Source organism: Sturnira hondurensis, unplaced genomic scaffold (assembly GCF_014824575.4).
Source record: "Sturnira hondurensis isolate 20B ecotype Veracruz unplaced genomic scaffold, ASM1482457v3 Scaffold0010128, whole genome shotgun sequence".
Classification (NCBI taxonomy): Eukaryota; Metazoa; Chordata; class Mammalia; order Chiroptera; family Phyllostomidae; genus Sturnira; species Sturnira hondurensis.
The window spans coordinates 36922787-36945823 of NW_028082759.1; positions in this window are offsets into that span (position 1 = coordinate 36922787).

The window sequence follows — 23037 nt, forward strand, 5'->3', positions numbered from 1 at the left end:
ACAATCAAAAAAGGACCCCGATTGAGTACACTCTTTCAGTATTGTCACACTGCCACAGCGAATTAAATTCATTCAGGTTGCCTTCATGGTATGCATCACTTAAAAAAACTTTTTCTTGCCTGTGCTCTCTCCACCCCATGAACGGGTTACCCTGGAAACAACGGAAGAAAAGAAATACCTGTTTCAAGTGCAATGTTAATAAACAGCCAACATAAAATAGGGGAACATTCCAGGTCACTCTGCTGCTGTCTTGGTTTTGGGATCTTTTTTTTTTTTTTCACTTTGTCACGTTTGGTCATTTTACTTCTTACATTCTGGTGTAAAGAGTTAAGAATGCAGGGATCAAAAAACATCCCTCCGATGCTACACAGAAAGATTGGATTTTGACTGACACCTGGGTTTGTTTGAATGGGTTTTAGGACCAGGTGTTAAAAAAATTTCCCCTATACATCCAGGAGCTCAGGAAGGACCATTTCTACCCCGTGCTGAGATTTGTAAGCAAAGGCTCCAGGAGGTTCCTCTCCTTTAGGTCTTTACTACCATTGATTTGCGGCAGGAGAGTGAGGTCAACATGTGGGCCTCCGTCTGGAAGCTCTGAGTCATCCCGCCTGCCCTCTGCTGTACTTCTTCGACTCCAGTAGCATTTCCCCCGCAGTGTGATGATTGGAACTTCACATCTTCGCCCCAAAGTGGGTGCAGTGGAGCCTGCCGGTGCACCAGCGGAGCTCCCGTGAGCTTCCCCTCTCCGTCGCTGTCCTTACTGCCAGAGGAACCCGGTGGCTTTTTGCAGTGGGCTCTAATAAGAGCTTCGAGCAGATGTTCCGTTTTTTTGGATGACACTAAAATGTGTTGCACGGAGTGGGCGTGCTGTGAAGGGACTTGGCTGTCAGACTAATTTTTAAATTACCTTCCTGCACATTGTTCTCTTTTGAGCAAGACCCGTGGCTTTTTGGAAAGAATCTTCAGCCTTTCTGACTTTGCTGAAAAGGAAAATCTCATTTTAAATACACAACTGGAAAAAAATTCTCTTCGTCCAGTTCTCCTGACCCATAGTTGACTCACCCTTTTCTTCAGAAAGTCTGAAATACAAAGAAACAGCCCGAAGGAAAGTGTTTGAAGACTGCAGCGTGTGTCTTCATAGGCGTGCTGTGTGTGTGTGTGTGTGTGTGTGTGTTATCTGTCCCAGGGCCCGAGGGCTGGACGGGGCCTTCCTGTGCCTTGGAGCTGCAGCTTCTGTTGGAAAGCAGGTACACAAAGCCGCCTTTAACTTCCCTGCAATGAGCGGTAAGATGAAACATGCCTGCTGATGGTTAACAGACCTGTCCCCTAAGACGCCTCTCCTCAGAACATGGCATTTGTTGACTCTGGGTGAAGCTTTTAGTATTTTTCTCTCTGTAAAAAGATTTGGCCAGTAGTCCTTCTGTTGATTGTCATATTCCCTAGCCAGAAACGTCAGTTACCAGTTTTTTCTTCATCTGTTCATTAAGCCTTTTGTATATTTTCTCTCGGATTCCTAGGAATTAGTGATGACATGGGTCGTTTTCATATCCGTGAATTTCCTTAAAGGAGAAAGGATACAATCATTACCAATTCTCCGCTTTGTAGGGTTTCAGATATTTGAGAATATTATTTCTCTTCAACTGAGAGCAAGTGAAAATAGGTAAATTCGTAGTATTTTTTAGCTGATTTAATTCTTATTATAGAATTAAGAATCGAGGTGGTTACCTATAACTGAAATAAACCCACAACTGTATTTCAAAAAAACTCATACAAGCAATAATTTTGCCCTTTAACAACCTGTTAGAAGTAATAAAATTGGCTGATATGTTTTCTTATCTTCTGACCCATCTGAGAATGATGGTGCTATAGAGAATCCTCTTCCATCCTGCTGGGTACTGAGATAATAAGGAGTGGGTAGGAAGGCAGAAGGCAAAAAACTAGGGGCACCAACAGAGCGGGTGACCACTTTATGACTGGTGATAAATAAGCCGCAGCAGGGAGATGGGCCCAAGCCCTGGCTCTGCTGGACTGTCAGACAAAGCGTCTGGGACTGTTTTCCCAGATGCCTCCACCAGCTCTGACTCCCAGGCTTTGGTTCATTTCTCTACCTGGTCCACTTATTTATTTATTTTTCACGTGCCCCTACTGAATTGCATGGTCTATGTTTCTCAAGAGGCTTGTATTCCATGCAGATTCTAGCAGAGCTCTAGTCAAACAGTTCTATTCTGCCTGGAAGAGGATAAATTAGAGTCGCACCAGAAGCTTCCTGCGTGGTTTCAAACCATAGTGGGGCCTCAAGTGGACTTCATCAGTGGTGGAACCTTGCATGGTGTGTTTCAGGGCAGTTTCAGGATCATTCTCTGATTGAGAGCCGTGTTCAAAGAGAGATCTATAGCTGTCAAAATTTAATAGGGATCTAAATAGTGAAAACGTCCGATTCCAGTGCCCCTCACTGAGTTTTTCATGTCAGGATCTTTAATAGGCACGCTGTATATTTTCTCATTCGGTCTCATAACCTCCTGAGGTAGGGCCTACTACTATATTTATTTTGTGGGGTGAGGGAACTGAAGTTAAGCCACTTGCCCCAGGTTCCACAGCTGGGATGAGAAGTCAGTCCTGCCCACCTGTACAACTGTGTGCATTGTTTTTCGGCAGGTTACGTTGCCACTGCTTCCTGACAGATCATCCAATCCACTCTCTCACCTTTGCTTCCCTGTAGTCCCGCCCTCCCACACACTCATTGGGCAAGTCCCCAACCCTGGATTTGCCTTTCTGCTCCCAAACAGGGGCAACTGATCATTGAGGGCTGGGGGACCCAAACTATAAAACTATGCAGATTGACACCACTAAAATTCTTGTTTTCTACCTCAGCTGGACCCTCTGCACCCCCCGTCAGTCCTCTTAGAGACCCGTGGCCAGCTCCTGCTCTCCACAGAGGAATTGTAAATCACCACCACCCTCCTCTGGCCCCCTTGCTACCTCCAGTCTCAGCAGAACCTCAGACTCTTGAAAGAAACCAAGGCTATCAGAAAATATTATTTATCTTGCTTACACAGTGATTTGTAGCCATGGCAATCCTTACCTTCTTATTGCCAGTTTCAGAGTATCAACTCTCCACTTCCTCAAGGTCAAACCTGTGACCTGGATTCTTTGAAACTCCTCACCTTCTGTTTTCTCTGGAACCTCATTCCATTATCAGCTCCCTCAATTCCTTTACCTTTATTCTCTCTCTCTCATGACATCTTCCCCTCAGCCTACAAACAAGCTCATATCTTGTCCAATCTAAATCTCAAATCAGGTTAAAAAAACATAACCCTCCAGTAACTATCAAGTCTCTCATTTCTTTTCACCCAAACTGCTAGGAGAATAATCCAGCCTATTGGTCTGTGACATCATCTTTCTCATTCTTTGTCCTGTAATGTTTGGCTTTTGTTCTTACCACTCATACTAATTAGGATCCAACCTGGCAAAAAGCTACTTTTGTGATTTGTTACAAAGAAAATATAATGCAGGGAAGTGTATTTGATGACGTAGAGTGAGAAACCAGAGAGGGGATGGTGAGGAATCCCAGAGGCACCAACGGTCGGAGCCACACTCAGAAAGGAAGGACAAAAGAAAGACCGTGCCCTCAGACGATGGCCTTGGTATTACCCAAGGAGGCAAGAAGCTTGGATTGGTTGGCTTGCCCAGTGGTAGCTAAAGCCATTGAGGGGATTCAGCCCAAGAATGACCAGAAATGTCGTCCAGGGCAGAGAGGAGAAGCAGATACCAGGCCTCTCTATTTTGGTCACCTTTTAATGTCTCACCAATGTCTTTCTTTGGCTAAACTCAGCCCAGCTGTAAATCTGCTGGTACTGGAGCTTGGGAAGTGCAGCCTGGGATGCAGAGGGAGAGGAAGAATGAGGAGGGGATCTGGGGGTCAACTGATCTGGGACCACTGTATGTTTCATATCTTACAAGGACAAGAGTGACTTTTAGGTGCCGAATCCACCGAGATTTTAATTTTTCCATTATTGGCTAATACACTGGCGATTACTCTCTTTTTAGAACTCTCCACTTTCGTGGCTTGTGAGAGACACAGTGTCCTCATTCCACTCTGTCTGTTCTCTTCAAAGACTTCCACATCCCTCTACCTACTACCTAAATCTTGTCCTCCAGGGCATGGTTCTTCCTCCCCAAGGTGTTAACTCCATGAGGATTCCAATAACTTTCTTTTTTGAGGAGGGTTATTTTTTATTTTATTTTTTAAATATATTTTATTGATTATGTCATTACAGTTGTCCTAGTCCCCCCCCTTCATTCCCCTCCACCCTGCATATCCCTCCCTCACCATTCTCCCCCTTTCGTTTATGTCCATGTGTCACAAGTTCTTTAGATTCTATATTTCCCAAACTATTCTTGCCTTCCCCCTGTCCATTTCCTACCTACCTTCTATGCTACTTATTCTCTGTACCTTCTCCCGCCTTCTCCTCCTCCCACTGCCCTGTTGCTAACCCTCCATGTGATCTCCATTTCTATGGTTCCCCTCCTGATCTAGCTGTCCTCTTAGTTTGCTTTTGTTTTAGGTGTGGTTGTTAATAACTGTGAGTTTGCTGTCCTTTCACTGTTCATATTTTTATCTTCTTTTTCTTAGATAAGTCCCTTAACATTGTATATAATAAGGGCTTGGTGATGATGAGCTCCTTGAACTTGACCTTATCTGAGAAGCACTTTGTTTGCCCTTCCATTCTAAATGAAAGTTTTGCTGGATAGAGCAATCTTGGCTGTAGGTCTTTGGATTTCATGACTTGGAATACTTCTTTCCAGCCCCTTCTTGCCTGTAAGGTCTCTTTTTTGAGAAATCTGCTGACAGTCTGATGGGAACTCCTTTGTAGGTGACTGTCCCCTTATCTCTTGCTGCTTCTAGGGTTCTCTCCTTCATTTTAATCTTGGCTAATGTAACTATGATGTGCCTTGGTGTGTTCCTTCTTGGGTCCAACTTCTTTGGGATTCTCTGAGCTTCCTGGATTTCCCGGAAATCTACTGCCTTTGCCAGATTGGGGAAGTTCTCCTTTATTATTTGTTCAAATAAGTTTTCCACTTGTTGCTCTTCCTCCTCCGCTTCTGGTACCCCTATAATTTGGATGTTGGAATGTTTAAAGATGTACTGGAGCTTCCTAAGCCTCTCCTCATTTTTCAAATTTTTGTTTCTTCATTGTTTTCTGTTTGGTCATTTTTTTCTTCCTTCTGGTCCACTCCCTTGATTTGAGTCCCAGTTTCCTTTCCATCACTATTGGTTTCCTGTGCATTTCCCTTCATTTCACTTAGTTTAGACTTCATTTGTTCCTGTAATTGGTGACTAAAATCAACCAGTTCTGTGAGCATCCTGATCACCAGTATTTTGAACTGTGCATCTAATAGGTTGGCTATCACTTGGTTGCTTAGAAATATTGGCTCTGAGGCTTTGAGGTGTTCTTGAGCCACAATGTTTTGGTCTGTTTGCTCCTGTTATGTATGAGGGGGGGAGCCTTAGGTGTTCATGAGGGTGGGGCAACCCAGTCACTGGGTTGTGATGCTCTATGTGGGGGCGGGGTCAGAGAGGGGCAATGGCGTCTATTCTGCTCTCTCTCCCCTCTGCTGCTTCCCCCAAGCAAACCTGGCCCCCTTGGTGCCAGCTCCTGGTATGTGGGCCTGTGCACTCTCTAGGACCCTGTGGGTCTCTCCAATGAACTCTCTGTGAGCCTGGGAGGTTCTCCTGGCACCTCAACCCCAAAAGTCTTTCCAATTGATGCTTTTAGGATTTAATTCCCCTTGCTGGGACCCTGGTTGCGCGGTCTGTCTCACTGCTCATTTTTTTGCCTGGTTTATCTGTGTACGAATGTGTGACCGTGTTCAGCCAGCTGTCTTGCACACCCACTGAGTCCACCTGTTGCCACCCCGCACCTGGGATCTTCCAACCGCTGCCTGCACTCCTGAGTTGGTCCAGCCAATCTTTCCTGCCCAACCCTACTCCACCAGCCGCTGATTCTGCCCCTCTCACTGGTCTGGGTGAATGGTTCATTGTTGTCAGACTTCCATACAGTTCAAATTTCTGTGATTTCGCTGTGTTTTTGTTACTAAGACTCTGTTGTCTTTAAACTTGGTTGTGCGAGGAGGCACAGTGTTTCTGCCTATGCCTCCATCTTCGCCGAAAGTTGGATTCCAATAACTTTCAAATGTGTGTCTCTAGCCCAGACCTCTCTCCTGAAATACAGACCTGTGTTGCCAATTCTCTGCCTCCACAACAACTTCATATTTAATAAGTACAAAACCAAACTCATCATCTTTTCTTAAAATTCCATTTCTTTCTCCTGTTTTCTATCTTGCTTGATGGAACCACTACCCATCTGTTAACAATTGTGAATGGCCCGATATTTTACCCTACGTTAAGCTAGGCAAACTGGCTATGGCTGCCACAGTTCCGTGGATGCTGGCAGAAGACTCAAGCCTCCTTGGTCAGAGACAAAGGACTTTCTTAGCGCACAGCCAGCAGCACGAGCTTTATGATCATTTGGGTTTCCCTGCTCCCCAGCTCCCACAGAGATTACATGGATTCATTGAGGTGGATGCTGTGCACACACTGGGCTTAAATCACGGTGGAGGAAAATGGAGCTTAGGGACCGTGGCCTGTTACAACAGCTGTAAGCAAACTCGTACAGCCTGTGCTCCAGAGGGAGACATTATGTTATTCTCCTGGACAACCAAGACATCTGCTCTTTGCTTTGGAGGAAGACTAAAAGATAATTTGGACAAAGAAGGGGCTTGTTCCTCTGTGAGGAAATTGCTGCTTCACTCTGTGCCTTGTTCTCATGGTGACATCTCTCTCTCCTGTCCTTTGGCTTTCTGTTCAGCTGAAGAGTTCTGTGTTCTACTCATCCTTCAAAGCTTGGCTGCTGCACATGCCACCCATTTGCCTGTGAGATAGCTTTTCCTTCCTCATGATCCTAAGAAATTCCATATAATTCTTTATTTCAGAGCTTGTTGCATGATAATTGTTTGTTTACCAGGTCGCCTTCTCATCCAACTATGCGTGCCTGGAGGGGCTATGCACCATCTGACTTTGTAGCCCTCACAGGTCGCACAGATGTCAGGTGCCCTGTGGAGCTTAGTGTCATCTGCCAGGGGTGTCCAACCCATGGCCCATGAGCTGCACATGGCTCAGGGGGGCTATGAATGCAGCCCCACACAAAATTACAAATTTACCTAAAATGTTATGAGATTTTTTTGTGATTACACGTTGCAATGTATTTAATGCATGGCCCAAGACAACTTTTTCTTCCCGTGTGGTCCAGAGATGCCAAAAGGTTGGACACCCCTGGTTGTACTTCTCCCACAGCAGTTCCCTCTTCCGAACAATCAAACGTTAGTTCTGTAAAATGGGCTGTGATGCTAATGAAGTTACCACATCTACATTTCTAGCATTCAAGCTGACAACATATAGAATGACATGAACTAGTTAGGAAAAAATGGTAAAATAGCCATTACTTTTGTTTTAGTGCTTATCATGTGCACCTATGCTAACACCAGGTAGAAAGTCTACTAGTTCTCTTAAGAGAGAGATTAGTCCCAAGTCCCAACCTTTCACCTCATTTGGTTACTTCACTTTTCTGTCAAAAATATGAAAGTATGTACCCATTTTTTTTATTATAAAGATTTAAGCCCTGGCTGGTGTGGCTCAGTGGATTGAGTGCTGGCCTGTGAACCAAACGGTTTGATTCCCACTGGTTTGATTCCCAGTGAGGGTACATGTCTGGGTTGCACATGTCAGGTTCCCAGTGGGTGGTGCTCAAGAGGCAACCACACATTAATGTTTAAAAAAAGGAAAAAAGAGGAAAAAAGGAAAAAAATGTAAAAGAATGAGTTTAGCATAGCCTGTCTTCAGTCGTGTTAGGATGGTATTCCGGGAGATTTTGCATCTGGCAAGAAGAGAACCCAGCACACACACACATACAATCGCATTTCAAAATGGCATCCAAACTCATTTTTTATTCCTTGAGCAGAATTCAAATTTGGTCAGGCTTCTTTCCATTTCTGCAAATTCTGGAAATTCCAAAATCTCTTTCTCCAACCTCATTGGAAAAACCATGTAACTACTTTCATAATGAATTGATAACCAGTCAAATATTTTGTCATGCATTTCACATAAAAAGTTAAATCCCACCCACTGAAGGATTAATGGAGGAAAAGCATAAAACCACACTAAATCCCAACAATGGTGACTTTTATGAAATTGCTTTAAGTTTTATGGAAATCTTATATCAATCTGTTATTCATAAAGCATGTTACCTGAATTTTCATTAATACAATCATTTGGATTATATATAGTGGGCAGAGCATTTGAGTCAGGTTCTTGGAAAATTGTTTGATTGCTATTAAAGATGATTAAAACTAAGGTTTTGTTTGTAACCAAGGAAAATTAGGAACTGAATTTTTTTATGTTACATAGTCTGAGGCATAAGATGTTAAAAGTATGCCCTAAAAAGTACTTTTAAAAAAGACAGTGAAAGTCCCACATGTGTTTGAATTGTCTTTGTTGGTGTATGGATATTGGTTTTCTCATTGAAAGACTGTGTAAAATTTAAACCAAATTTTGAAGTTTGTCTCAGGCTGAGTCTATGTGATATAGGTGCAAAGTTTGCTCTCACATAAAGCCAACTCAGTGAAAGTCTGTTAAATCTCACTACACATTCTACCTGCAGTTAGGTAGTTCCCTCTCTCTGAGTGCCCTGGATTAAAATGCGTAGGCAGAAGTGCTAGGATTTCCTCTAGTGTGGCTAGATAAGAGGCTAATCAGATAAAAGACCTAATCAGTTTTCATTTGGGTATAACATAAGATTCTCCATTAAGATTTAAGTATTTAACAATTTATTATAATCAGAAACTTATAGAGAGTATATAGATGCCAACTAGGAATTAAACACAAATATCAAGGTACAAATCACTTTATTTTTCCTGCAATAGCTGTGTCCTTACGTTTAGTTACAAGCTTGGGTTTTAGTGACAGTTTCTTGCCAGATACTTGAGGTTCTTGTGCTAATTACTACTCTGTAGTTTTGCTGCTTGGCTTTTTTATGCTACTTCTTGCTAATATCACCAAACCAGTTTCTTTGTGGCTAAGAGAGAATTTCTATCTATAGCAGTGTCTCCTCCTCTCTTTTTTCCTCCTTACAGAAAAAAATATGGATGCTGTAATTATCCCTTTTCAGTCAATTACTATCCATGTTTAATTAGTGTGTTTGTGTAGCTTACTCTTTCTTCTTTATCAAGAGTCAGTTAATGTTGAATAACTTATTCACACAGCTCCTATGCATTTTTTAAATATCCTTCTGTTTACTGAATCTGCTGGATTTTTTTAAAGGACATCTATCTATCCATGTACCTGCCTACCCACAGATATCCCACTTTGTTTCAAAAAGAATTTAAGTGGACTCTAAAAGAAGAGATGGTATTTTTAATCTGAATATGTAAAAAATACAAGTTGAGTTTAAGTCGAATATCTTATTTGTGGCAAATTACTACTTGCTTCATACTTTCAACAAAATATGAAACAATACATTTAATGATTCAAAATGTGAAAGTAACATCCTTATAAAGAATAATTTTTTTTATAGTTTAATGTACTTTAACAGCAAACTTACAGGAGCGATACAAAAGGTAGACAGCATTAAAACCATGCTTGCATGTAAGACAACTCAGTTAGGAAAGAATAGCGAATGGATGGAATTTCCTGTGTGATAAAAATGCTACAAGCACCATTTAGTTGCCATCAAAAAGAAATTCACTTGTTTTGAAAAAATCCAAATGCTGGCATTGTCCAGAAAAATTTAACATGTTTATATTGTTATAAAGTTGAACTGCTGAAACGTGTTCACTGAAACATCTCGACTTTCATTAATGCTTTATGTCCCTGCATTTATATTTAGAAAGTTCACACACAAGTGAAATGGAAAAATTGCCAATACCGGATTTCTGTCTCCTATTTACAATTGCCATCATATACTGAGGTACCTCTCGAATCTCATAGGGGAAAAATTTAACATTCAAAACTACCAATAACAGGAGTAAGAGAATTATTATCCCCTCGTAGTGGATTCTTAAGCATGTTCTCCACGTGTGTGGCATGCTAGCTGGATGTCTTTTGGCATAATTGTTACATGTTTGGCATGGACAGCACACAGGGTGGTGTCTTCAAAAAGGCCAACGAGATAGACTTCACTTGCCCCCTGCAAAGCACCAGTAGCTGCGCTCTGGAAGCGCAGAACTGTTTTGAAGTCCTGAGCAATTTCTCATACCAGACACTGGAAATGAAGTTTATGAATCAGAAGTTCAGTGGACTTTTGATAACATTTAATTTTACAAAGTGCCTCAGTATCAGGCCTGTAATGATGGTTTCTTCACCCTACCTGGCAGGAGAGGGTGCATTCTTGTGAGCGGCTTTGGTAGCCAGTTGCTCCCTCAGTGCTTTACCACCAGTTGATTTGTGACCGTCTGCTTTGTATGGGCCATGGTCTAGAGACTTCTTTACCTACCCCGCTTCTCCTGTGGCTGGAGCTCGGTGAGCTAGAGGAGGAGCTGGTGTTAGAGAGCCATGGTGGCTGTGAACACCGCAAGGTATTTTATTAGTAACAAATCTGACACTTTTGGATTCAAAACGGAAGTGAATAGGATCAAAATGTTAATATACCCTTTTTTTTACATAAATGGTAGGACAGTGGTGGAGAAGAGTTTTCGGGACTTGCTATAAAGGACACATGGACCAAACCAAGGGGGAGGGTGGAAGCAAGGGAGGAAGGGATGTTTGGCTGGGGTGGGGGGAGGGATGTGGAGAAAATGCAAAGTATAGTTGAACAACAATAAAATAATTTTAAAAAAATGGTAGATTCAAATGTTGACCTTTTATTTTAAAAAAGTAGAACTTAGGAATTTTTTAAAAAGGGTTTCAGAGCAGTAAATCAGAATAAAGTGCTTTAGGAGGAAAATGACAGCAAAATAATGTTTATTGCAAAGGCTAAGGACAATTACAAAAGTAAAGCCTTAGTTCTCAGAAAGTCAAAAAACAAAGTCAGCACAGAACAGCAGGAGCAAAAAAAAATGAATGTGTTAGACAATTGTACTTGGCATATGGCAACATAATAATGTTTAATCTCTTGACATAGAAGTAAGCAAATACAGTTGACCCTTGAACATTGGCAGGGGATGGGGATGGTGGGTAGGGATGTGATCCCTGAGCAGTCAAAAATCTATGTATAACTTCTGATTCCCTTAAAACTTAACTCCCAATAGTCTACTGTAGACAGGAAGCCTTACTGATAGCAGTTAACACATATTTTATATGTTACATGTACTATATGTTGTATTCTTACAAAAAGTAGAGAAAGAAAATGTTAAGAAATCATGAGGAAAATTATGTTTGCTATATTTATTTTTAAAATCTGCATATAAGTGGACTCAAACCCTTCAAGAGTCAATGATATATCTACTTTTGAAGAGAATATTAAATGAAGATACAGAGTACTACAACTTGAACTCAATAGCTGTTTTTCCTCTCTCATCACACCAACATTTCTAAAAAAATTTCATTAAAGGGGTGAATGTAAATTTTGACAGGAAATGCCTACTGTCCTGAAAATAATTGATTTGACCAAAAAGCCCATTTACTTTTTCTGTAAAATAAAGACATATTTTTCATTTTCACTAATAACTTTATCAATTTGGATATTTTGAGTATGTTCACTATCTCCCACTATTGGATTCTAGTGGGTAGAGGCCAGGGCTACTGTTAAACATTTTCCAATGTGTAAGATAGCCCAATAGCAAAGAATTATTTGGCCAAAATGTCAGTAGCATCAAGAAACTTTGCAAAGTATTTTGACACATTCTATCAGTCACGGCACTTCTCCATATACTGCATAAATCTTTTTCCCATTTCTGTTGTGTTTTTACCTTTCTTGAAATAGTAAAGCACAATGTGCCAAAAGTGTTGCATATCGTCTTTCATCTTCAATGTTAAAATGGCTGCACAAAAATTCACCAATTTTGATACGTTTTTTTTTAAAGTACTCTGATATGACAGCTATCACAATGCAATTTAACAAAATTGTTTTGAATGAAGTCAAAGACAACTAAGCACTACTAGAGCCATCCCAGTAGAAAAACTAAATGAACTTTTCAGCCAACCCAATACAACTATACCTAACTGGTATGTACCACTCATTACTACAAATATAACAAATCGTTTAGTACAGTCAGCCATTATCTCTGGAAGAATGCATAATGTATTAATATGCATAATGTATTAATATGCATAATATATAAAATATGTAACGTATACATGCAATCACATAACATGAAAAAATACATGGACTATACTATCTAGGACATCAGTGTTTTATCTTCCAGAAGTTTCCTCATACACTATTTCAGTAATTCATTTATGTTCAAGACTAAAGACCATTTACTCTTAGATATTACATATTTATGTTTATCATCAGGCATCAGTCTAGCTTTTTTCTGAAATCTGATTCGGCTCTAATAGAGTGATCTCATGAACATGCCAGTCTCCCTCCTCCCCTCATCCCGCGGCGCCCCATGGCGATGTGCTCAAGACGAGAAGCCCAGAGGGGAAGATGAGGTGGCCCTGGCTGATGATTTTTCCTGATGCCAGCTAATCCGAGATTATTTGTGGATCTAAAAGAGCGTAATTGGAGAAATGGAATCCTTCCAATTTCTGAGGCTGCTGCTATTCATCATTTCCTAAAACCATTTAATACTTAGCACCCAGAAAATTGTCCATTAAATTATGACAGAAAAGTAATTCCATACCCTCTTTCTCCAGCCACTCCTGGCCCCAGATTTAGCCGCTGGCACAGTGGAACATAAAATCGGATAGTCTGGGGCTCATGAAAAACAGCACCACTTCTGCAAACGTGCCTCCCCTCGTCACTTCTCTAAATGGGCGTTTCTAAACGCGATAAGGAAATCTCCATCGCAGGCAACTCAAGAAAATGTAAAAATGACAACAGCAATTATTAGTTCATTTTTTTCTACCCCCCTGTGATGTTGGTCCAAAATTATGTGAAAATTAGCGAATTTAACATCATAATGCCTAAGACACAAGTGCTTCTTTGAGAACCGATGACTCAACTCTGCCTCAGAACATGGTTTCTCATACCATCCAGACCCTCTTCAATTATGGGTCCGTGCCAACTCTTTTCCCTCTAGGTTATGTCCACCATTCTGATATCTCATGTTCACTTTTGTAGCACAGGCTGAAGAAGAATCTAGGATAAATTTCCGAAAGTCATCTGGTCAGAGCCTACCTTCTGAGAGCACGCTCACACCGTCCTTGGAGGCTAGGAGCTCTTTTCGTGCTAAAGGAGCACTAGTAAGTCTGAAAAGGTCATTTTCAGACTTGATTCCCGATTTCTTGTAAAATAAGAGGAAACCAGCTGATTTCATTTAATTAATAAATGGCACTTGGAGAATACATCACAAATGGGTGAAGATTACAGGTATCTAGAGTAGCATTAAAAACAGTAGGTTCGCCTTGGCTGGCATAGCTCAGTGGATTGAGCGCGGGCCTGCGAACCAGACAATCGCGGTTCGATTCCCAGTCAGGGCACATGCCTGGGTTGCAGGCCGGTTCCTTGCAGGCTAACTACCACCAGGGGACGCACAAAAGGCAACCATACATTGATGTCTCTCTCCCTCTCTCTTTCCCCTCTAAAGATAAATAAATAAAATCTTTTAAAAAAAGACTATGACTTCCTTTAAAAAAACAACAACAACAAAAAAAAACAATAGGTTCGTGTTTCCCTAAAAGGTTCCCCTATGATATGCATTATGCATTACCAGGAAGTATAGGGTACATGTGTGGGCTGGGGGGATAAGAAAAAATTGTCCTAAATTATAAGTTCAAAACTTTCAAAAAGTAACATGTAGAAGAAAAATATGAATGGGGATTACTTGGATTTGCACCCCTCATCCTCAGATTTTTGCTGAATACTTCACCATCCCGGCTACATCACATTATTCAGGTACAACTAGCTGGGTCAGCTAAGAATGCTGCTTGTACAGTTGAGCCAGAGGAGAAGCCCAGGACTCCGTGCCAGTTCATGGACATTAAACAAGTTTGCATATAAAGTAAGAAACCATGACTAATTAACGCCAGGCAGGTGGTCTCAATGGAAACTTAAAATCCAAAGTGGGTCATTCGGGAACAGAGTTGGCAGATGACACTGTAACTGAAACGCTCCCACAAGACCCGCCAAGCCAGCCTTCAGCCAACTGCCCTGCGAAAAAGCTTCCTGTGACAGTCAGTTCTGGGGAAGTGGAGCCAAGGACAGAAGACTATAGACCTTAAAAGGAGAGTGATTACATCAAGATTTTAGGGGCTCCTACCCTCACACTCCCTTGGCATTTTTTATATATATATTTTATTGAATAGGCTATTACAGTTGTCCCATTTGTCTCCCCTTTACTCCCCTCCCCGCGGTGTCACAGAGCATTTTCTTAAATGTCAGTATCATTTTGCGAGACAGAAGTGGCACCAGCACGAGCGCATTTATTAATAGCAGGGAGGAACCTCGTCGGGAGGGGCAAGCTGAGCTGTCAAGCAAAGGAGACAGTATGAGGTTTTGCTGGAATAAGTTGCAGTTGAGAGGAGGAACTCTTTAGACCCCCAGTGAGAGCCAGGGCAACCTCAGGTTACCAATAAGAATTGAGCTATCTGAGTAACAGCCAGAATCACTGAAGTGTTGGGAGTGAAGAATAAGTTTTATTGCAACATGATTGGTAAGACAAAGAAGGCTGAGAGGGTGAGATGAAATAGAGAAATCGAGAGGAGAGGCTTGTCAGAGGTGTGATTTCTCTCAGGATGCCGTGATAAGATGACTCAGCAATGTGCCTCTGCTTTGCTTTCTTTTCCTCCCCGCAGGGGCTCATAAGGGGGGGGCGGGGAGGGCAACCCTAGATGGGCCCTTGAAGATGATTTCATTCACAGCCCTCATTTTATGGCTGAAGAAGATGCGGGCTGGAGAGGAAGTGTCTCGTGAAGGCCGCACTGTGAATTCTTTAGCAGAGCCGTCTGGAAATGGGTGTCACAGGTCTTTCCATCTGTTGCCCTTTCTACCTCAAGCCAAGTGAATACCATTAGTGCTACTTACACATTCATTCACTTTACTTGCCTTTAATTCAATGGCAAACAGGGGTTCTGAAGTATGTATGGCAATCATACAATGGATGCATAATCCCACATGAACGGATATTAATTTGAAGTCTTGGAAGTCTTCCCACTCTGTTGCTGTTCCTCTCTAACCCGCTGTCCTGGATCCCGCTTCATGTCCTGTTGACACTAGCTCTTTGTTGAGTCATGACATAGAGGAGTTTATTGTTTACTCTGTATTTCTTTAGGAGTTTTTGCTTTTCATTTTAACCAATGACTAGTTGATGATGACTTTATTAATTTTTGTGAATTTATTGCATCAAAGTAGAGAATATGAGATATCTGGACTCTTACTTAGCTTGAAGTTCAAGCCACTAGTATGTAATTCCATTTGTTTTCATTAATTTTATTGTAAGTTACCATACATGCTTTTCTACCCCACAGGGTGAGGCTCTCATTGGATATGGTTTCTTGAGGAAGAATTCCTTAAACTCATTAGACTTAAATGATTAAGGGATTGCTTCTCAATTTACCAGACACAGTCCCTACTCTTTATAAGAAAGGTACATTTTTTTACATCAAGTTTGCTATCTGAAAATGAGATCCATTAATAATATAGCCAACCACACACACACACTCACACACACACATTAAAAAAACAGCAATGCAATATCCTAAATGTAGCTGAAACTAAAGGAAAGCAATTTATAGTAAAATACAGCTATTTCTGAATGTAAGTGTTTGGGCATGGCTATGTGTGAACCCTGAGGGAGGGGGTCAAATGTTGGCCTCGTCACAGGGTCCCTGTCAATGGCAAAGCTGCCGAAGTGGACGGAATAGACACACAAGTCACACTAATGATTATAGCTGCCTCGAGAAGCGACCAGCTATTAATGTGGTGTTTTGACACAATGAACCATTCTTGGTAGACTTCAGAACAAAACTAATTACAATTTTCCCTGAATTTCCATGGTGGTTGCACTTTAGGAAACGTGGTATATTAAAACAGTGCAGAAATACTCTTTCTGTTCACATGTAAAACTATGTTAAATTACGGGCTCAGAAAACTAACATAGGTTTTTATAAGCTTCAGAAAACAGAGTATTTCATTCACCCCAAATCCCTGAAAGCACAGTGAGCACATGGCAGACATGTAGTTAGTATTTGCAAGAATGTATGAAAGTTTTTCATCTCTGTGAAATTGGGTGGGACATTTGAAAAGCATGCGAGATGAGGGGCAGTCCTCCATTGCGCGGGGCTCCCCCAAACACTGCAGCGTGCCTACTGAGTTCAGGAGTGCTTCTAATCGTTGTGAGAACGCAAAGAGCTGCCACCACACAATTCTAAATTGCCCCTTTGGGTGGTGCTGATGAGAACCACAGAATTAAGTGATACTCCGGGCGCAGTGTCTGTCTCAGAAGCAGTGGTTAGCCTGGGGAGGCACTGTCTGCTTGGAAGTGTATGCTCAGTAGTGAGGAGGTAGCTGAGGGAAATGGAGAACCACATGAGGCTTTGGAAAGGGGTGTGTGATGCAGGGCACAGCCGTTGCCAGCTCACAAGGACCTTTGGAGTGAAGTCCCCTCTATGGGCAGAGCAGTTAGAAAAAGTTTCCTGTCTGCAGCTGATGGGAACACACGAAGTCACGTGACTTGGCAGGTGGGGTACTACCTGAATATCATGGCTCAGGTGCCTTTTCCGAGGCCTGAACTTGCACACACTGCGGCTGGCTTTCCACATGGTGTGGAAGTCAAGTGTTAGGAGCAAAAGAAATTCCACACTGACTGCGTGGGTGATTGGTTCAGGGTAGGGTAGGCAACTTTATGTGGTCCTGGGAAAGGTAGTCACAATTTTGGTAAAAGAACTTATGAGCACTAGAGGAAGTGTGAAATGAATGAGAAGTACAGGTGAAAAGAGAATAGGTTCGATGAATTCCACCAACAACTCAGGGACCTGTTCTCCTGTGCTTTGTGTGGTAAAGATGGGTCCTACTGGTAGCTGCTTCTAGTTCGGTTTTGTTGTGGAGGTTTGGAGCTTTGCTAATCAGTGCACTGATGATGAAGTCTTGAGGTCTTTGTCAGGATTCTATCAGTTAAATACACACTTAATTGATCTGTACAGGGACATCTACTTATATTTTTCTATGGTAGTGTATATATTTCTGTGAGAACAGATATTCTTGTTGGCTCTCCAGGAAACCAAACTCCCAGGGTTAAAGGGCCTTCCTGGTGAGAATGAAACCAGAGAAGATCTTGAAGGATATTCCCTTAATGCCACATTGACCTATCTATGCCAAAACATACACTTTTTTTTTTTTACCACTGACTCCTCATGCCTTCAAGATTCTCTTCTAATCTGACTGGACAAGCATAGAGATACATCAACAAGTTCTTCTTCTCTGGTTTGTTAGGCTCCCAGTGGATCAGCCCCTTTGTTTAAACTCTTCAGTGTCAGTTTGTTTCATTTTCTCATAACACCATTGGAGGGGAGAATTCTCACTTTTTAGACAGCCCACACGAGACACCCCAATACCACCAGAGGCGTTCTCCCAAACATGCGTGTAGGGTGGGTACATCTGTAAGGTTAGGCTAAGACCTATCCTTGGCTTTAAAAAAAAATTAGAAATCTCAATGGCTTCACAGAACAAAGCTCATTTCTCTTCACACGATGTCCCTGGAGAGCCAGGCCGATTCTCCTGGGAAGCAGCGGTTTAAAATCTGAGCCAGCTGTCTCGGACACCTCTGTGGCTCCATGTTCTTTGGTTACCTTGGCATGGAAGAGAGTTTTGTAGTATGTTAACCCAGCCATGGAATGCTTCGGCCCAGAAATGTGATGTTACTTCTGCTCACAACTAAGTGGTTAGATTTGGGGCAATTTCCTCCCATGGCCAGGAGAGGAGAGCCCGGTGTGAAGGAGCACTGGTAATGATGTAGGAACTCCCGTGTGCACCATGGCGGGTGTAATAGAGGTGCCTTCACGAACACCACCGGCTGGGTGGCTTACACTTCAGAAATGTATTTTATCCACAGTTCTTGAGGCTGGGAGTCCAAGATCAAGGTGCCATCAGGTTCTGAGTTTTGAGGCCTCGTCATCTCCTTCCTGAGTTGCAGGACACTGAGGACTTAAGGGTGTGTCCTCATTTGTGTGAGTGGGATTTCTTTATTATGTGGCTTGGGGATGGCGTCTGGACCAAGTTGGACTGAACAATAACTTGGATGTAGGCTCTAGTCACGTCCTCAGGCTCTAGTCACGTCCTCAGGCACTGGGTTTTGGAAACTGAAGGCCGAGGAATGTTGTCTCTCCTGTCTTCCAACTTCTCTCATCCTCGACCTTTCTCAATTTTCTTGTAATCCTCTCTTCCGATGTTAAAAAGTGGTCTCCTTCTTGTCCCTTTCCCACAAAGAAGTTTGTTTTCTTCCTAAGGAGTTGCCTCACCATGAAATTTTAATACCCCAAATATAGTATATATCTGCTTATACACCTCGTGTGATTTATACATAAACAAGATTTTGTTCATCTCCCAAGAACCAGTTTTTGCCCCTTTGATCACCCGCGTAGAGAATGCATGTTCTAGGGTGAACTGGACGAAGGAAGGCTTGCCCAGGAGTTGATGTCAATTTGTGAGTGGAATCGTGAATGCAGCGCCTCTATTCTGAGTGCCAGAAATGCAGGCCACGCCTTCACAGCATGGCCCTCCGGCAGGGCCCAGATCCCTCCGCAGGTACAGTGCCCACCTTTCATGTTTAGTCAAGCAGCAGGGATTCATCCTGGTCCAGGATGTGGCTCCCTCAAGAAGGGTTTGCAAAATTCCTTCTTTCAAAATCGATTAGCCTCAGGCCCCAGAGTATGGTAGCCCCTGGTGCTTCAGGAAGGGGGTGGTTTATGTGACAGCAATATTAGTAATGGGCTCAGCTATTCTGGGCTTGGCTGATGTGGGCCTTTTTGTTCTTCTCATGGTTTCAGTCAGGATGAGCCCTCATTAGGTGTAAACTAGCTCAGGCAGCAATTTGAATATTCTTCCATGTAAAAGAGTCCCATTGCTCAAGCTGTGGATAGTTACCCAAAGCAATGTGGGATTTTTAAAACACATTCATCAAGTTGCTTACATTTGGTTTTCTGAAGGTACTTACATCCAGGAGTGAGACTGCTTCCCTTTACTCTTTTGCCTCAGCTTGTTCCTGCTTCCTCACATACCACGACCTCTGCAGAAACCTCACTCTCCAGGGCCTCCACAGGGACTTTATCTGTACTTAGGCTCCATCCATATGGGCCATTTTTACCCACAGATATCTTAATGTGCCTGGAACTACCTTTGCAGCCAAAAGTATGGGCGTTTAAGGAGAGATATGACTCTTAATGCCAACCGCCTCCTTTCTACCACCCCTCTGATTCTAGTACAGATGCAGGTTCTACAGGCATGTAGGTCTCCATAAAGGAAGCAGCCCTGTTGGTGTGATGGGTGTGTGTGAATCGGGTGCAGGTATGCTTTCTGAGGTCTGGCCGGACCAATACCCTTACTATATATAGGGTGGGGTCGGGCGAGGGTGGGGCCAAGCGCGACATCCAGACTGTCCCTGTTTGCCATGATATGTAGAATGCATGGGCTCTGGTTAGAATCCCTGACCTGTCACTTCCTGTGAGACCTTAGAAATAACTTATTGTTTCTCTGTTTCCCCATCTAAAAATGGGGAAGAATAGTAGCCACCTCACATTGGTTGTTGTCTGGAGTTAATGAGCGAACACAAGTGAAGCATGTAAACTGTTGTCTGGTACCCGTTCAAGTGCTCTGTAAACGTTAGCTGCTCCTCCTGCTTCTGCAATGGCTAGTTCACCACCGCTGCCGTTCAGAACAAACACTGAGCATGCTCTTCTTTTCATCCATGTGCGGGGAGAAGAAGGTGTAGTTGGAGCATCTTTCTCTCCTTTAACTGTGGCTGCGGCATTAGGGACCCTGGACCCTACTCATCTAAGTAGACAAAATAGCCACAAAACATCTCTGTTTGCCTCATTAAGTTCTTGCTGCATTTTTATTGTAACATTACTTGGAGCTTTGATGTCATTTTTGTAGCCTAATGGGTTTTGGAAGGTCCATCATGTCTGTCATTCATTCATCAAATGTTACCATGTGCCACTAAGCACAGTGGGGAGAGAAGACTGAGTTTCTCTTCTCAAGGAGCTTGTGACCAGAATATAACTGACTCTGGAAAACAGCCCTGTGGTGTGGGGAGACAGAGGTCCCCGAGTTTAAGTAGTGAGTGAAATGTGAAGAATTACACTTCTGTGTACTTGGTGTCTGAGCTTGTGGCCATGCTCATTCCATGACACCAACCATGAGAGAGCATCACAAGGCTGTTTGGTGTTGGAGAGGAAGGTGTCACTTGCAGCTGGTGTTTAGTGATGCTCACATGCTTTTGAGGAAGGCTTGGTGGCAAAGGTAGCTTTTTAGCATTTCATACCTGGGACTCATACCTGGGACTGGAGGGTGGAATTTATGTGAGGAAGAAGTATGCTGGGAAGTAGGATGATACCATACAGGGTGGGGCTGAGCATATCCAGAGACCTGCATGTAATTTGTTTTGACCCAAACAAAGGGTATGGTCAGGGGAAATACAACGGGAGGCATCTGGGAGCCCAGATTTTGAAAGGCCTTGAATGCCAGGCAAAAAGGTTGTATTTTTATTCGACAGGGAAGTCTGGGAGAGTAGAGAGATCCCGAGCTTTCAAGCAGGATAGACCTGAATGTCAATACAAAGATATCTTAAGACATATCAAAGATATGTCAATACAAAGACTACACTTAGTAGTCACTTTAGGAAAATTGCACAAACTCCCTGACCTTCAGTTTTCTCATTAATTACTTCCAAGAGGATTTGTTCATGCTTGTTTATTGAATGGATGAAGGGGCTACCCCCTACCTTATCATGTAAGAATGATAGTAGTTGAGGTGGAACATGGAAACAAACTAGTCAGTAAATGGCAGCAACAGTTGTTATGTTAGGTTAACAATGAGTCCTTAATGTTGTGGACAAGTGGGTGCCATGGAGAGAGTCTGGCTTTTAGAAGATTACTGTAATGTGTACGCATGAAGGGCAGGCAATACCACAAGCAGGGAGATCAGAGGAAAGCCACTAGAAATACAAGGGAGAGAGAGTGAGGAACCTGACGGAAGGTGTTGGCATGGAGCCCTTGACATGTTGGGGGCAGGGGCGATGCTTTTAGCTGCCTGTTAACAACTAAGAATAAGCCCAGGAAGCCCCTGGGTCCAAGTGTGCCAGGTACCCCGAATGTCTTATCAGTCCTTTTTCTGTCATTGGGTATTTACAGTGAAATGTGGTAAAGTTTCAAGGCAAAAGCTAGTTCTATATGATTCCAACTCCCCCAGCATCAAATTCCTCCACTGTAATATCTGTCATGTATTTATCAAAAGATAGATTTCCAATTACACTAATGAAGCTTAATTCTCTGGGGTCCTCCCGGCTCTATGTTTTCTCCATTTCAATGGAAGCCATGTAACTAAGACTCAATATTTATCCTTGGGGAAAACCATAGGAATGTGTTAGATCCACTAATAACTGATAACTGTGATCAACTGGATACCCACAAAACAGCTTACCCCAACACTCACTGATTCCCACACAACCACACTCCTGGCCACACTGGCCCTTCCTACTCTGCATGTCAGTAGAAATCTGTGCGTGTCACCGGCCATGCACAACGGTAATATCAAAGGGGAGACAGTGTCTTTCATCCCTCCCCTATTATTAGTACTGTCCACCAAGGCTGCATATTGTTGATGAGAAGGATGTATTCGAGTTATCGTTTGGACTTCCTTTAGAAACACGTCTTTCTTGTCTGTTGTGGTATAGCCGCTGCACTTCTCTTTGAGACGGGGGCTGGGTCTCGCTATGTCAACTGTTGTGCTCATGACTCAGTCGCACAGAGTCACTCTGAGCCCTTCTGGCGTAGTCAGGGGTGAGGTCTGTGCCCTGGGCCCGGGGAGCTCTGTGTGCACGCCACACAATGGGGACAGCTTTGCCAGTGGAGAGCAAGCCCTGTTTCATGATGAGGCATGAAATATCAACAGCTGGGGTTTTTGTTCATAAGCCCAGTGGAAAGGAGGCAAGGCATGTAAAGGCAACCCCCCCCCTTTAAAAGCAAATAAGACCGGGAATGTAGAAGAGCAGCAGCCTGGACGAATAAGAGGGAAGAAGAATGAGCATGTGCCAGTGAGTCGGGGTTCTGACTCGCCTGCCCCCGCCCTGCTCCCACAGCGCTCGGCTTCCTCTAGCCGGAAGCACTCAACGCGTTATCCCAGACTTCGGAATCTGCAAAGGGAACTAGAAAACTCCCGAGTGCACATAGCTGCATGCACTCAGAATCCCAAGCCTCTTGTCAGGTCTTCTCCAGACGATTCATTTTATCAGCTGGTTTACTTTCGTATCATCAACACTGACCACTGCAACCAACACCTGACACATAGTAGGTGTGTAGTCAGAGTGTTTGAAGTAAAAGTTTCCAAGGCCTGTCTTCTTGTCCTGTTTCTCATGATTGAACCCTGACTTCAGCCTCTGAGCCTGGTTTGAGGTCTCTGGCTTCTTTCCCTTGCTTTGCCTAGCTTAGCCCATCCTTTGATCCCTTGTATTCACCTTTTCCTCTGGGGCCCAAACCTGCTTATCCCCATGGCCTCCCTAGGGCTTGAAGTTCTATCTCCTATGGCTGTTCCATGTTGCTTGACATCAGTCATCCTCTCCCTAGCTGTTCCCACTGATTTTTAAGTAACTTCCAAGTCGGGTCATGGTCAGTGGGAGGATGGGAAAGGCCAGAGCCAGGGCTGAGACAGCCTCCTCCCACAAGGAAGC